Below are 15021 nucleotides of genomic sequence, written 5' to 3' on the forward strand. Positions count from 1 at the left end.
TTAGTCCGAGGATGGTAGGCTGTAGCGATGCAATGATTCACATTATACCTTTGTATCATGGCAGTGAACTTGCGATTGTAAAAATGCGATCCCTCATCACTGATTATGACTCTTAGAGTCCTAAATTGCGAGAATATCTGCTTATGAAGAAAATTAAGCACTTCCTTCGCATCATTTGTCGGTAAAGCCTTGACTTCAACCCATTTCGACACATAATCGACCGCCAACAAGATATACTGATTATTGCAAGAGGAGATAAACGGCCCCATGAAGTCGATTCCCCAAACATCGAAAACCTCAACCTCGAGAAGCACATTAAGAGGCATCTCATCCCTCTTGGACATATTACCCACATGCTGGCATCGATCACACTTCAAAACAAAGTGATGCGCATCCTTAAACAATGGAGGCCAGAAGAATCCCGCTTGAGGGACACGAGCTGGTGTCTTCTCTCCACCATAGTGGCCTCCATAAAAAGTCGAATGACCGTCTCGCAAGATCCCCCCTGTTTTGATCAATGGAATACATCTCCTGATGATTTGGTCAGCTCCTTGCCTAAACAAATATGGTTCATCCCACATGTACCACTTCATCTCATGAAGAAACTTCTTTTTTTGAGCGTACGACAAGTCTGAAGGCATGATATTACTCACAAGGTAGTTCATAATGTCTGCAAACCACGGTTCTTCCTCTTGTACTCCAAACAACTGCTCATTGGGAAAAGACTCATTTATCAATGTCTTATCCTGTGAAGTTTCACTTGGATCTTCCAATCAAGAGAGATGATCAGCGACTTGATTCTCAGTACCTTTTCTGTCCTTGATCTCTAATTCAAATTCCTGAAGCAAAAGAACCCATCTAATCAATATAGGCTTCGAGTCCTTCCTCAAGACGAGATATTGAATTGCAGCGTGATCAGTGAAAATTGTCACCTTCGTCCCAAGCAAATAAGATGGAAACTTCTCAAAATCGTAGACAATGGCCAAAAGTTCTTTCTCCATAGTAGTATAATTCAGTTGAGCACCATTGACGGTCTTACTAGCATAGTAGACCATATGAAATATGTTGTTCTTTCTCTGCCCAAGAGCTGCTCCAACTGCATAGTCACTTGCATCGCACATCATCTCAAAAGGGTCATTCCAATCAGGTGCAGTTATGACAGGTACCGTGATCAAAATCTTCTTCAAGAACTCAAAAGTAGCTAGGCACTCGTCATCAAACTTGAATGAGACATCCTTTTCTAGAAGATTACACAAGGGTTTAGAGATTTTAGAAAAGTCCTTGATGAACCGCCTATAGAAACCCGCATGACCAAGAAAACTGCGAACTCCCTTGACATAAATTGGTGGAGGAAGATTTTCAATGACCCCAACCTTGGCTTTGTCCACCTCAAGACCTTTACTAGAGACCCTGTGACCAAGAATAATGCCATGTCGCACCATAAAGTGACATTTCTCCCAGTTGAGAACCAGATTGGTCTCAACACACCTTTTAAAAACTGTGCCGAGATTTTGCAAGCACTCGTCAAAAGAATCACCAAACATAGAGAAATCATCCATGGACACCTCCACATTTTGACCAATCATGTCAGAGAAGATAGCCATAATGCATCTCTGAAATATGGCAGGTGCACCACACAACCCAAAAGAAACTCTTCTGAAGGCGAAAGTACTAAATGAACAAGTGAACCTAGTATTTTCCTGATCTTCTGGAGCAATGCAAATCTGATTATAGCCCGAATAGCCATCCAGAAGACAGTATTACTCGTGCCCAACCAACCTATCAAGCATCTGATCAATAAAAGGCAGAGGAAAGTGATCCTTTCTCGTGGCTTTGTTCAGCTTCCTATAGTCCATACAAACTCTCCACCCCGTGACTGTTCGAGTACGAATGAGCTTATTCTTCTCATTAGCTACAACCGTGATACCTCCTTTCTTCGGCACACACTGAACTGGACTCACACAAGAACTGTCAGAAATGGGATAGATGATCCCTGCATCGAGCCACTTAAGAATTTCCTTCTTCACAACTTCTTTCATGATTGGATTGAGCCTTTTCTGTTGCTCAACAATGGGCTTGCTACCTTCCTCTAGAAGAATTTTATGCATGCAATAAGAAGGGCTTATTCCCTTAATATCTGCTATAGTCCATCCAATTACCAACTTAAACTCTCTCAGAATTCTTAAGAGTTTTTCCTCATCACTACCTGAAATGTTAGATGCAATAATCACAGGCAAAGTAGATGCATCACCTAAAAAAACATACCTTAAGTATTCCGGCAATGGTTTAAGCTCAAGTGTAGGAGATTCCTCAATAGATGGCTTGAGGCGCTTTGGAGATTTGTTTAGCTCTTCCATTCCAAGAGATTCAAAAGGCATATCCATCTTCCTCTTCCAGGAAGAAGCATTCAGATATTGCAACTGCTCATCACCTTTATATCTTCACTATCTGAATTCTCCAACAAGGCTTTTTTCTAAGGCATCAGACCTTAGCAATTGATCAAGTTCTGAAGTAACCACATAATCAACTAACTCCACCTTTAAGCACTCCTCATTTTCTGTAGGGAATTTCATGTCATTTAACACATTAAAAGTTACATCCTGATCCAGCACTCTTATGGTGAGCTCACCCTTCTCCACATCTATCAAGGTTCGGCCAGTAGCCAAGAAAGGTCTTCCCAAGATTATGAGAATCTTTTTATCCTCCTCAAAATCAAGAATTACAAAATCAGCAAGAAAGATGAGTTTATCCACCTTGACCAAGACATCCTCCACAATGCCTCGTGGATATGTAATAGAACGATTGGCCAACTGCAAGGTCATATAAGTCAGCTATGGATCAGGTAAGTCCAACTTCTTGAAGATTGACAAAGGCATCAGATTGATGCTAGCTCCCAAGTCACATAAGAATTTTTCGAATGATACTTTTCCAATGGTGTAGGGAATAATGAAGCTTCCAGGATCCTTAAGCTTTGGAGGCAACTTCTGTTGCAACACAGCACTGCATTCCTCCGTGAGAGCAACTGTCCCTAAGTCATCAAGCTTCACTTTCCAAGAAAGTATATCTTTCATAAACTTCACATAACTAGGCATCTGTTCAAGAGCTTCAACGAAAGGTATGTTGATATAAAGTTTCTTGAACACCTCCAGAAACTTCTCAAACTGCTTATCCAACTTTTTCTTCTACAGCCTCTTAGGAAAGGGCGATGGAGGATAGACCTGTGTCTCCCCTGTATTACCCTCAGGAGGAGTGTGTTCAATAGTAGTCTTCCTTGGTTCCACTTCGGCTTCCTTCTACACTTCTTCTTCAGCCACAACTTCTTTATCCGAAATTTGAGAGTGTTCGGGATTTGCAACCTTCCCATACCTCAATGTAATTGCCTTTACCTACTCCTTAGCTTCTCTCTTGCCTGGTACTTCAGTGACTAGGGAGTGTACCAAGTTGACAATTTAGCAAGGCATTGGAAATCTGTCCAATTTGATTTTCCAAGGTCTTGATAGAAACCACTCGGCTCTTGCACATGAGCCTCAACTCCTCCAATTCAGATTTTTTATTAGACTGTTGTAGCTGGAGTTGTTGCCTTGGTGCATATTACGGTTGCTGAAAACCAGGGGGGTTGTACTGCTTTGTTGGATAGTGCTGATAAGGCTGTTGAACTGCATTCTGAGAATTGATCCAACTAAAGTTAGGATGATTGCGGTTATTGGGATGATAGGTGGCTGGCACAGGTTGCTGCGACCTCTGAAAGTTGCTCACGAACTGAGCTGATTCACTAGAAATAACACACTACTCCATCTCATGGGTACCATCACAAAGCTCACTGACACTAATAATCTGATTTACTCCATAATTAGCCAAAGAGTCCACCTTCATCGTTAAAGCCTTAAGCTGAGCAGCTATAACAATAGCTGTATCTAACTCCAGAATTCCTGCTACCTTACCCTGAGATAGTCTCTGAGTAGGATTCTGGTATTTATTTACAGCCATCAGTTTAATCAATTCATAAGCTTCATCATAGCTTTTAGCCCACAATGCTCCTCCTAATGCTGCATCAAGCATGGGTCTAGAAGTAGCACCTAAACCATTATGGAAACAGTTAATGATCATCCATTCAGGCATCCCATGGTGAGGACACTTTCTAAGCATCTCCTTATAACGATCCCAAGCCTCACATAAAGATTCTCCAGATTGCTGAGAAAATTGAGTAAGTGCGTTTCTGATCACAGCAGTATTCGCCATAGGAAAGAATTTAGTTAAGAATATTTGAGCAAGATCCTCCCATTTGGTGATAGACCCTGGTGGCAGAGAATGTAACCATCACTTTACTTTATCCCACAGAGAGAATGGAAAAAGCCTTAAATTAATAGCATCTTCAGAAACTGTATTGAACTTGAAAGTATCACAGATCTCGATGAAATCTCTGATGTGCATGTTGGGGTCTTCTGTCAGAGAACCCCCAAACTGAACTGGGTTCTGTATCATCTGAATCGTGCTTGACTTGATCTCAAAGGTGTTAGCCGAGATGGCTGGTCGGACAATGCTAGAATGAATATCATTAATCTTCGGTTGAGAGTAATCCATCAAAGCCTTCAGATTCGCTTCTTGTTCTCCCACTGCAATAAGTTCTTCTTCTTTCTTCTCAACTAAGATCTCTTCTTCAACTTTCTCCTCGACTACAACTTCTTCCTCAGCTCGATCCAGTGTTCTCTTACGAGACCGGGAAAACGTATGCATACACGCTCGCTAGAGTACCTGAAACACGACAAGGAAATAAGTAAATAACAACGTCTGAGTCACTGAACTTTAATGACCAATGATGATAAACACATAAACTAAAAATTAACACCGAAGTCCCCGGCAGCGGCGCCAAAAACTTGTTAGGGCTAGAACATGCGCTAATATTAACGCAAGTAAACGTGATCGCAAGTAATATAAAATTAATTCTAGTTCGTTCCCACAGGGATTGGTTTAGGTTAATTTCAATCGATGTATTTATGCAACAATGGTATGGTTATTATCCAATGCTAAGACGAATAACAATTTGAGATTGTTTAAATATAATTAACTAAGAGATTATACTAAAGAACATTAACTAAGAGAGTAAAGAGAGTTGAATACTATTTGACACAAATATGGGATTCTAACTTCATTAAATACTTCATTCAATAGCCTTTTCGTTCTTAACCTTAGCATGTAATTTGTGATGACACTAATCAGATAACACGAAACTGATAAATGCCCACTTTCGTTGTATGAATACCATACTACCAGACATTCACAAAAGAGACAGAAGCTGAATAGACACCAATTATATTGAGACCCTATATGTCTATAGAATTTGACAACATAACGGTTTAATGCACACATTATCTATCGTGATTACATAGGGCAAGTAAAATGGTTAAAATTACCTACAAATCATGCATATCAAATACATGAACCTATGCTAGCATGGTAAGTTCTAACCCCTTAAATTCATTTTTGCTTCATTAAAGATTAACCCGCTATCTTATGAGTTCACGACGCTCATAAGATGAATAAGCACAACCAATACTAGGTTATCATACAATCACCACACACTAAGGCACTGAAACGAATTAACTAAAGAAATCCATAAATAAATCCGTTAGAACCCCACGATAACGATTAGCCCATTATCGGGCTCATCATCAGCTTGAGTTCTGATGAAAGTATGGTATAATAAACGTAGTCTTTATACTGAATAATTAATAAATCAAGTACGAAACAAGAGTATAGGTTCACAAGCAAGAAAATTAGCATCCAAAGTTACAACTTAGAACAAAGAATTACAAGAATAAACTAGATCATCTTCGCCTTGGTTGAATTGTGCTCTACGGTCTTCTTACGCCTTCTCCTTAAGCTCTGGTACGTCTCATTATAAAAAATGAACTTAAGTTATGTTTGTATAGCAGCCCATGTAGAGTAGAAGTCCAACGAATCAAAATCACAAAAGAATCAGGATTCTGAAATCCCGACCCGGCGCGACCGCGTGCTTGACCAGCGCGGGCGCGCTGTACTTCTGCCATCCTGGCGCGGCCGCACGGTTCTACAGCGTGGGCGCACTGACTCTCTGGAGAATTTCCTGACTTTTTCTTTTCTTGCTGATTTGAGTTGGTCTTTTCATGTGCTTTTATTCTAAACATCATCTTAACACCATATTAGCATCTAAATAATGCCAAATCACCCGGATTCCTGATAAATGCCTGAAATGCAAAACACTACAAAAACACGTTAAAAACACTAACAACTCGAGTATAAATCAATAATTCAAAGCTTTTTGGAGCTTTATAAAGTGACATAAATGCCTCTCAAAAAATTGATGAACCCTCTGTGTTTTTGTTGGTGTCATCAAGATCTACCTCAACATGTAGTTGATTTTGGAAACATTTGAGAAATGGATTCAAGTGTTTCATCTTTAAGAAGAAATTTGAGATAGAATGTAACACCCCCAGATCCGGGGTCGGGGATCCGGGTCGTCACGGTCTTTCTTTCCATAATATCACTTCACTTAATTAATAATAAATAACCTTATGCTGTGACCCCACACTAACACACACCACAACCCGTTATAGTCTCAGAGATGAAATTGAAATAAGTACAAGTCTTTGAATCCACAATTTAAAAGTTATTACAATCCCAAAAAGATTACTTGATAATTTACAGTTAATTGCCATTATCTGCCACAAGTTATAATTATACATAATTTGATTCTCAAAAATAGAATGCCTGATCTACCAATAGATCTACCTCTGCAGCTATAGCAGCCACAACCTCATCGGGAAGACGCGGGACGCTTCCCACGCGCTTGCGCTGGGTCTGCTGGAGTCTGGCCATCTTTCCTAACTGTTGTTGTGTGATGAAGAAATAAAGCAAGAGTGAGCCTTACAGCTCGCAAGATAATATATAGTGATAAAAATAATATAAGTATCTGAATGGATACTTACTAGAATCTTTTATCATGTGTAAGATAATTACTTACTAAATATAAGTAAAAACAAGGGATGAAGTTACCAAATACTTCACTATACTTATATCATTTATAAAGCTACTTGAACTACCACTGTTCAAAGTATAATGAGCTTTCAACAGTTCATCACACAGATGAGACTACCAGACAAGATTTGAATAGATTAAACCTTTGAAATATTATTAAAGGAAATGAAGTTATGATATACTTCATTAAGTTCTGATATATATATATATATATATCCACATATACATCTTCTTTATACATTTCCTGAAAACCTCTGTCATGTAAAGTATGAACAGAATTGCAATATCCAATAAATTTGGAAAGGAAAAGAATTTTGGCATAAACCTGATATCTTGCTGATCAGGCAAAGATACCAATAAGTAACCTTTTCTACTAGTAGATGGACGAATTCCCCACTGGTCATCACCCTGGTCTCAATAGGACCTTATGCTGGACTGCCACTCAGCCACTTATGCATTTGATGGACTCCCACTGAGCCACTTACACTATCATGGACGCCCACTGAGCCCATGTTGCTTATGCCGACTCAATAGATGGACTTACTTCCCGAACGTTGGGTAAGTAATCAATTCATTTACCAAAACTGCAACCTTGTTGCGAATATAAAATACACCATAGAGCCGAATCCCCTAGATTTTTGAGCGAGTATTCAAGTCCCCTTAAAATGGAAGATCTTGAATTTGAAAACAAGTTTTGGGATCCGCTCTACCCTTTTTAAATTCATTTTGATGACTCGAAAACATTTTTAAGAATGTTTGGAGTAATACTGATTTATTAAAATAAATCAGTCCCGATATGAAAGAAATATCTGAATATTATTATTTAAATAATATTCCCATAAAGAATAATTGAGGTAGAAGTTGGAAAACTTATAATTGAACTGAATAGCAAATAATCAAAGATATACTTATACGAAAGTAATATCTTTATTTGAATAATCAAAAATAAGTTTGATTATCGAACATTATTCTTTTATAAAATAAAGAATATTATTCAGTAATAAGTGGAGTCATAATACCTCGAATGAATATTATAAATAATATTCATTAAATAAAAATAAAGGAGTCATACATCCTCAAATGAATATTCAAATAATATTCAATTAATACAATAAAAGGAGTCATAAGTCCTCAAAAGAATATTCGAAATAATATTCAATAAATAATATAAAGAGTCATAAGCCCTCGAATGAATATTCAAATAATATTCATTTAATAAAATAAAGAAGTCATAAGCCCTCGAATGAATATTCATAATAATATTCATTAAATAAAATAAAGAAGTCATAAGCCCTCGAATGAATATTCATAATAATATTCATTAAATAAAATAAAGTTATCGAATAAACCTTATTCAATTAATAGTTTTGAAAACTATAACCATATATATATATATAAATATATATATATATACATATATACAAAATCTACTCGGGATCCTCGACTCCCGGTTTTAGAAAATATTTTCACCTTTGGGTCCCTATACTAAGGGTATATGCAAGTTACCGCTATTCTCTAGCATAGGTATTATCAACTGAATCAACAGATATATATGGAAAGAATACGAAACAGGCATGCATATATATATACCATAGCAGCATGCTTCAATATATTGCAACATTTGCTAATTAACCAACATGCATCTATCGCAAGATAATGCATATACATATATACATTACAACAACAGTTATAACGGGTAGAAAACTTGCCTGAGCGACTTGGGGTGATAAACGGCTCGGGACGAGTTTGGTAACCTATAAACAACAAGTAAGTTGGAATTAAACCAAAGTCACTTGTAAATCTATACTTTAACTAACTTAGACTCTAACGCTTGTTTTGCGCTTACTGAATCGCTTAAGTCACTCGAGTACCCTCGGCTCCACCATTTTTAATAATTTAACCTTTACGAGTTTTAAGGCGATTTCTTCACGAGTGTCTTACCAACTGCCTAACACTCTTACCATAATTGTTTCATACATTAATTAACCCTTTTTGGTCTTTATCCTATGTTTCAAAGTAAGGCGAGGGGAAAAGTTTCATTCGCGAAACGCCGTTACTTGAAACGGTCGTTTCTCCTAAACCGTGCATCAGAATCGAACGAACTACATATCAAAACGAAGCTCGTAATACGAGCTATCTAGAAATGGCAATGGTCATAATCTAGCAGGGGGTTCTCGGGTCCTAATGGTATGCACAAAAACAGTCTAAAGAAAATCGGACGTTACGCCGGCTATGTTTACGCGATTTCCCAATTTAAAACCATTCAAAACCAACCCAATTCAACCTCAAATCAAACATACAACCAACATCCATCCTTATCACATCATATCAGCCCCAACCAATTCAATTTTAACATTCATACTTATGCCTAAGCTTGAATTTAACTATACTACAATCTTTTAACCAAAACAACAACATTTACCATTCCATTTCAATACCATTTCAACCCAAACTCTAAACCACAAACATTAAGCTACAATATCACCATACTTAATCAAAATCATCTTATAATACATAGGAATCTAGGGTTTGGAGATGATATACCTTCCTTGAAGTGGTGGGAGGAGTTAGGAAGCCTTAAGAAGCTTTGAAAAGTCTTAGGAATGCTTGGATCTTCAAGGAAATCAAGAAAAAATTCAAGTTAAAAACTTGAAAACACTATTCATTGTCTTCTTCATTGATTAAATGAAGAAGATTGAGAAGGAATTGATGGCTTAAACTCATGCTATAGCCCTAACTATGCATAAGGATGATTAGGGAATTAACTCACCAATTTAGGAAGCTTGGATCTTGAGTTTTGAATTTCTTGCCCTTTTGCAATAGTAAAAGCCGAGAGCTAATGAAGACAATGCCTTGGTTTTCTTTTTTTTTTTGATTTTGATGAAGAATGAATTTGCTTGGCTTGGTTGATTGGTTTTGTGTTTGTTTTAGTTAATTACCTATTTGCCCTTGATTTTGTGTGGTTAAAAAGCCACCACATCTCCTTCCTTCCCATGTCATGCCTATGTCATGCTGTGATGTCATCCTTCCCTCTTTGTCCTCCTCTCATTGGTTGGGTGACATCACTCACTCTAATCCCTTTTGATTAACTTCCTAATTGTTTGCCTAATGACCGCTGATCTGTTATACGGTTCGCTTAACTTTTGTTCTCGTTTATCGTTTGAAGGATCATACCCGGGATCTTATTACTTAGGTTCCCTTAACCTTTCTCAATACATTATATTCTTTTTTATGATCCTCTATTATAATCCTTTAATTTAAATCCTTTTTATCCTGTTCCTTATACTCAATTCTCTCCGTATCTAGTGGATTTCCGGGAAAAATCAAAGTGTTCGGATTTGGATTGTGACGATCTTTACATACACTTATATCCCATATAAAGTACTAATAAATCTCAGAATATCCATATCAGAACCCCTACATAGTGTGGCATGAAAAGTTTTCTCATTCAGCAAAAACACTATTCATAAGGGTTTCAAAATTTCCCAAAAATTGGGGTTATTACAGTCTCCCCTCCTTAAAAGGATTCCGTCCCGGAATCAGATAGAAAATGAATAGGGATACTCTCTTAGCATTGCACTTTCTAACTCTCGAGTAAATTTTCCCACATTGTGGTCCTACCACCAAACTCTGCCTAGTTTGATAACCCTTCTCCTAAGCACTTGTTCCTTTTCAATCTATAACCCTTCCTGGTTGCTCCATATAGGTTACGTCTGGCTGCATGTCTATGCGCTCATTTGCCCCTATTTGTCCGGCATCCGAATTACATTTCTTTAACATTGATACGTGGAACACGTTATGAACTTGCTACATGTACGGGGGTAGGGCTAGCTTATATGCTAACTTCCCAATATGTCTTAATATATCCAAGGGTCCAACAATTCGTGGACTTAGCTTTCATTTCTTTCCGAACCTCATCCTTCCTTTCCAAGGGAATACCTATAACAACACTAGGTCCCCTACTTTCTATTCTTTATCCTTTCGTGTCAATTCAACATACTTCTTATGTCCATCTTGGGCTACTACAAGCCGTCCTCTGATTAGATCTATTATATCCTTGGTCCTTTGGACTACTGCGGGTCCAAGCATCTTGCGCTCTACAACTTCATTCTAACATAAGGGAGATCGACATTGTCTTCCCTCAGGGATCTCATAAGGCGATACCTCGATACTAACATACGATCGATTATCGTGAGATAACTTAATCTGCGTTAAGTGATCATTCCAAATTCTTTCAAGTCTATTGCACCGGCTCTCATCATAGCTTCTAGCATTATATCTTTTGCTTCTCACTACCCATCCTTTTCCAGTTCGTAGTCGTTACTCTCTTCCGTACATAATATTATACTGGTTACACTTTTGCTCGTTAGCATTCTATAACCTTTTAATAACCACGTCAACCTTAGTATCACGAACGTGTTTCCATTCTGAATACCACCATAACTTTACTACTCCTTTTTCAGCTGCGTCTATCTTTGGAAGCTTGATCAATCATACAGAAGTAAAGGAATTTGTTGAGAGATCACTATGATCATGAACACTTGTTATATCGCATAGTTAGTACAGAAGATGGCCAACCTTTAGTACTTGACAAGCAATTAAACAATAGATGGTATCCTACTAGGCTTCTATCACACAGATAGGTAGTCATTCGGCAATACCTCCCCTTCTGGAAGGGTTGTTCTTCTCAGCTTATATGAAATAAAAAGAAGAGAAAAGAACGAATTGAAGAGAATTGTATATACGTACCAAAATTTTTTTTTTTTATTGCCATAAAATATCTGGCTTGGAATCTACCTCTGAACTATAGAGGTTTGTCATAGGAGAACAAAACATATACGTATTTATATCAACATCAAGTATTATAGCATCATATTTCACATGCCTAAATATTTTCGCTATCCCGTCCATCATTCTATGGACCCATGCTCTTCCTCGAGCTTATACACAATCACCTTTGAAACTCCCTCGACATCGAAAATCGAATCTGGGATCTCATTCTATATATCACCGTTACTAGGATTCTATGCTCGCACCGCAACCTTCCTCCTATAGTAATACGACTCTCTATTGATAAGAGGGAATAAATATTCAATAGGTAGATACTCTACTTAATTAGTCTATCAATGATAACTTATACACCACCACGACCCGATTAGTGGTACTCAATCTCAACATCCATTCCAATACAACTCTCACGGTTGTAAACAGCTCATTACTCGCAGAATCATTGCTGCATTACTATGGTCCATCACTGACCTACTGTAGTCATTCATTTTCCATGAAGTCTTAATAGCTATCCATACGGAGTCCATACATCTCATATCTAATTCTTCTAAGGAGGTAACATGATCACCGTTCATGATTCATGAAGAACACTCCTGAACTTGACGTACTTTCATGACATGAAGTAGATAAAATTGCAGAAGAGTTTCAGTCAAAGCAACGATAGCAGGTTAATACCATTCTTACTCATATGCCTTCGACAGAAGACTTAAATCAAAGGTTCGTTTAGTCCTTTTTGAAACATGGTCCTGGCTTATCTCAAGATAGGACCTTCTAAGATAGATAGCCCGCTCATGGCGATTACACGAATTAAACCTTTACCAACTACTATTACGGTTGGGTATTGCACAGTCATCAGAAGGAATGACAATCTTCCAAACCAAAATACAACCATCACAGCTTTAACCATCATCACTGTATCCCTCTCGCACGAGCGCCTATAATTATCCTCTTACATTTAAAGTGTCGGCCACCTCTTTGGCCTTTCCTGATAGTAAAATTTCCTGACAGTCAATTTCATTTTAACCACTTTCACTAATTTTCTACCCTATTTCCGATCACTGCTTGAGTGAAGATGTTTTCCTTAAAATCAGATGAGTAAATTTTTTTTTTTACCATTTTTCCATAAGTTATTGCCTCAGTCTTTAGAGGCTAATCACTGTCAAGACTGATTCTCAATCATACTTAGAACATCTTTTATCCTGGGCCCTAATTGCCCTGAACAATTTCGACCTTTACTGGTTCGATTCATACTTTCTCGTGGTTCAACACGTGCCCCACTTGGCATCATTATAATTACGTCATATTTCCTTTATCCACATTTCTATTCTTGAGAATTTTGAATATTACCTTTTTCCTTATAAAACCTCTAAGGTTATCCTTCAATCGTTCCTCCTGTATTCCCTAGATACAGGGCATATCACAATACCATTTACTAATACTAGAACCATTATCTATATACTTCTGAAAAATTTTTCCACTGATTCTTAAAGATTGTTGTTACCTTAACCCTTTCCCAATCATACTGTCAAAACTCATACTGTCCCTATTAAGGGTGAAATGCTAACCTTTATGTAGTCCCCTAGGATTCATTTTAAGTTACCAATGTTTTATCCTTAATTCCACCTTTAAAAGGTACCTGCATCCTTCCATGGATAAATCAAGTCATATATCCCTGATAAGGGTGTCTTATTCAATCATTCCCACCTCGATAGTCTATACATAATTTCATAATAGCATCCTTATTCAAATTGAGGTCAATCCGTATGGCCTCCTAAAGATAACTACGGTTATCCGTTTGTCTTGCCTAATTTGGTAACGATAACAAGGATGTTCTGGAAGATATTGGTCGTGTTCAACGTGAACTTCTTCTTAATAATTCCTTATTTACTTTTGTTGTTTATCTCAACAGTCACCTCAATGTTGGGATATCTTTCATACCTGGCGTCCCCCTTTCTGGATATTGAGCCACCGGTCTTACACTTTACATTCTTGAAGGTCACTTCCTTCATCCAAATTTCCTAATTTCTTACTTCCTTGTCTCCTCAGTCTATCCGCGTCTCATTATTTATCCTTCGAACTATCTCAAGGTTTCCTCGAATCCTCCCAACTTACAGGGGATAAAATATATGTATCTCTTATGCCTTCACCCAGCAATTTTAACTCATGGTGAATCACCCTAATCCTGATGATTACATACTTTTCTATTTCTATTGTTACGAGTCTTTAGGGTTTCCTCATACCCAATTCCTTTATCATTCCTCAAACTCTATTGCCTTTATATTCCTTTCCACTTCAGTTTCTTTTTATTTTCCTTTCTCTTATCGTTATTTCATGAACCAACACAACATAAGCATTGATTTCAAACATCCCGTCATTCTGGATTCGTGTCCTCAGAACGAATCTTGATAACTTTTACAACTTAGATTCATAATTCATTATACTCGTCTACCTTTGTTCTGGCTCTAAAGCTTTTACACTATCTCCATAACCTTGGGAAGTACTTTCCCGAAAACAATTGACTGAACTTAAATCAGTTTATTATAATCTCTTGCTCCGTGCCTTCCTTGGCCTTTCACCAGCGGGTGGCCTCTCTCTTAGGAAGATAAGTGATAAAAACAGTCTTTTGTACTCTGCCAATCATTTAGAATCTCAAATGATTCCTCTATTTCCTTTAGCCAGGCTCTTGCCTCGGCTGGGTCAGCTTGTTCCTTGGAACTATGAGAGCTCAGTGACTTAAAGGTCATGAAAGAATTTCCTACCGCATTGTTTCCTCAAGGTGGTGGTTGGGGATAATAGTCTAAGTTCTTTTTAGACAGGTCCATGAATTGCCGTATAGGAGTACCGTCTCGGGTCTCCTTTCCTTACTCGACTTTCTGTTTCCTTAGTATGAAATGTTTCATCCTACTCCCCATAATTGGGGTCATCTTTTAATTTAAAATCCTCATTTTCCACTCCATTATGTCGTGGGTTCCTTCTATCTTGATGGCGACCTCCCTGACTATCACGTTCAGGGTTTGCTCTAAATCTTATTCCTCAAACTAGCTTTCATCTAAGATTTCTTCTTTAGGCTCTTGAACATTTGGAACCCAAATTCTGTAGGAATACCTCATTATTCCTTTATCATCTTTCTCGGTATTAATCTTTTATCTAATTGTTGGCTCTCTGCCTTCATTCATCACTTTTTCTGGCACAATATGTTCTTTTTCCGATAATTCGGAC

General features: G+C 37.7%; 1 non-coding gene across 1 annotated transcript; it reads left to right on the forward strand.

The window, feature by feature from the left end:
• The first annotated feature begins 4117 nt into the window (after nt 1-4117).
• LOC141663104 (small nucleolar RNA R71) lies at nt 4118-4224 on the forward strand. The gene has a single exon (XR_012551189.1). It is a non-coding gene; the product is annotated as a small nucleolar RNA R71 (small nucleolar RNA).
• The last annotated feature ends 10797 nt before the right edge of the window (nt 4225-15021 follow it).

This window comes from Apium graveolens, chromosome 5 (assembly GCF_009905375.1).
Source record: "Apium graveolens cultivar Ventura chromosome 5, ASM990537v1, whole genome shotgun sequence".
NCBI lineage: Eukaryota > Viridiplantae > Streptophyta > Magnoliopsida > Apiales > Apiaceae > Apium > Apium graveolens.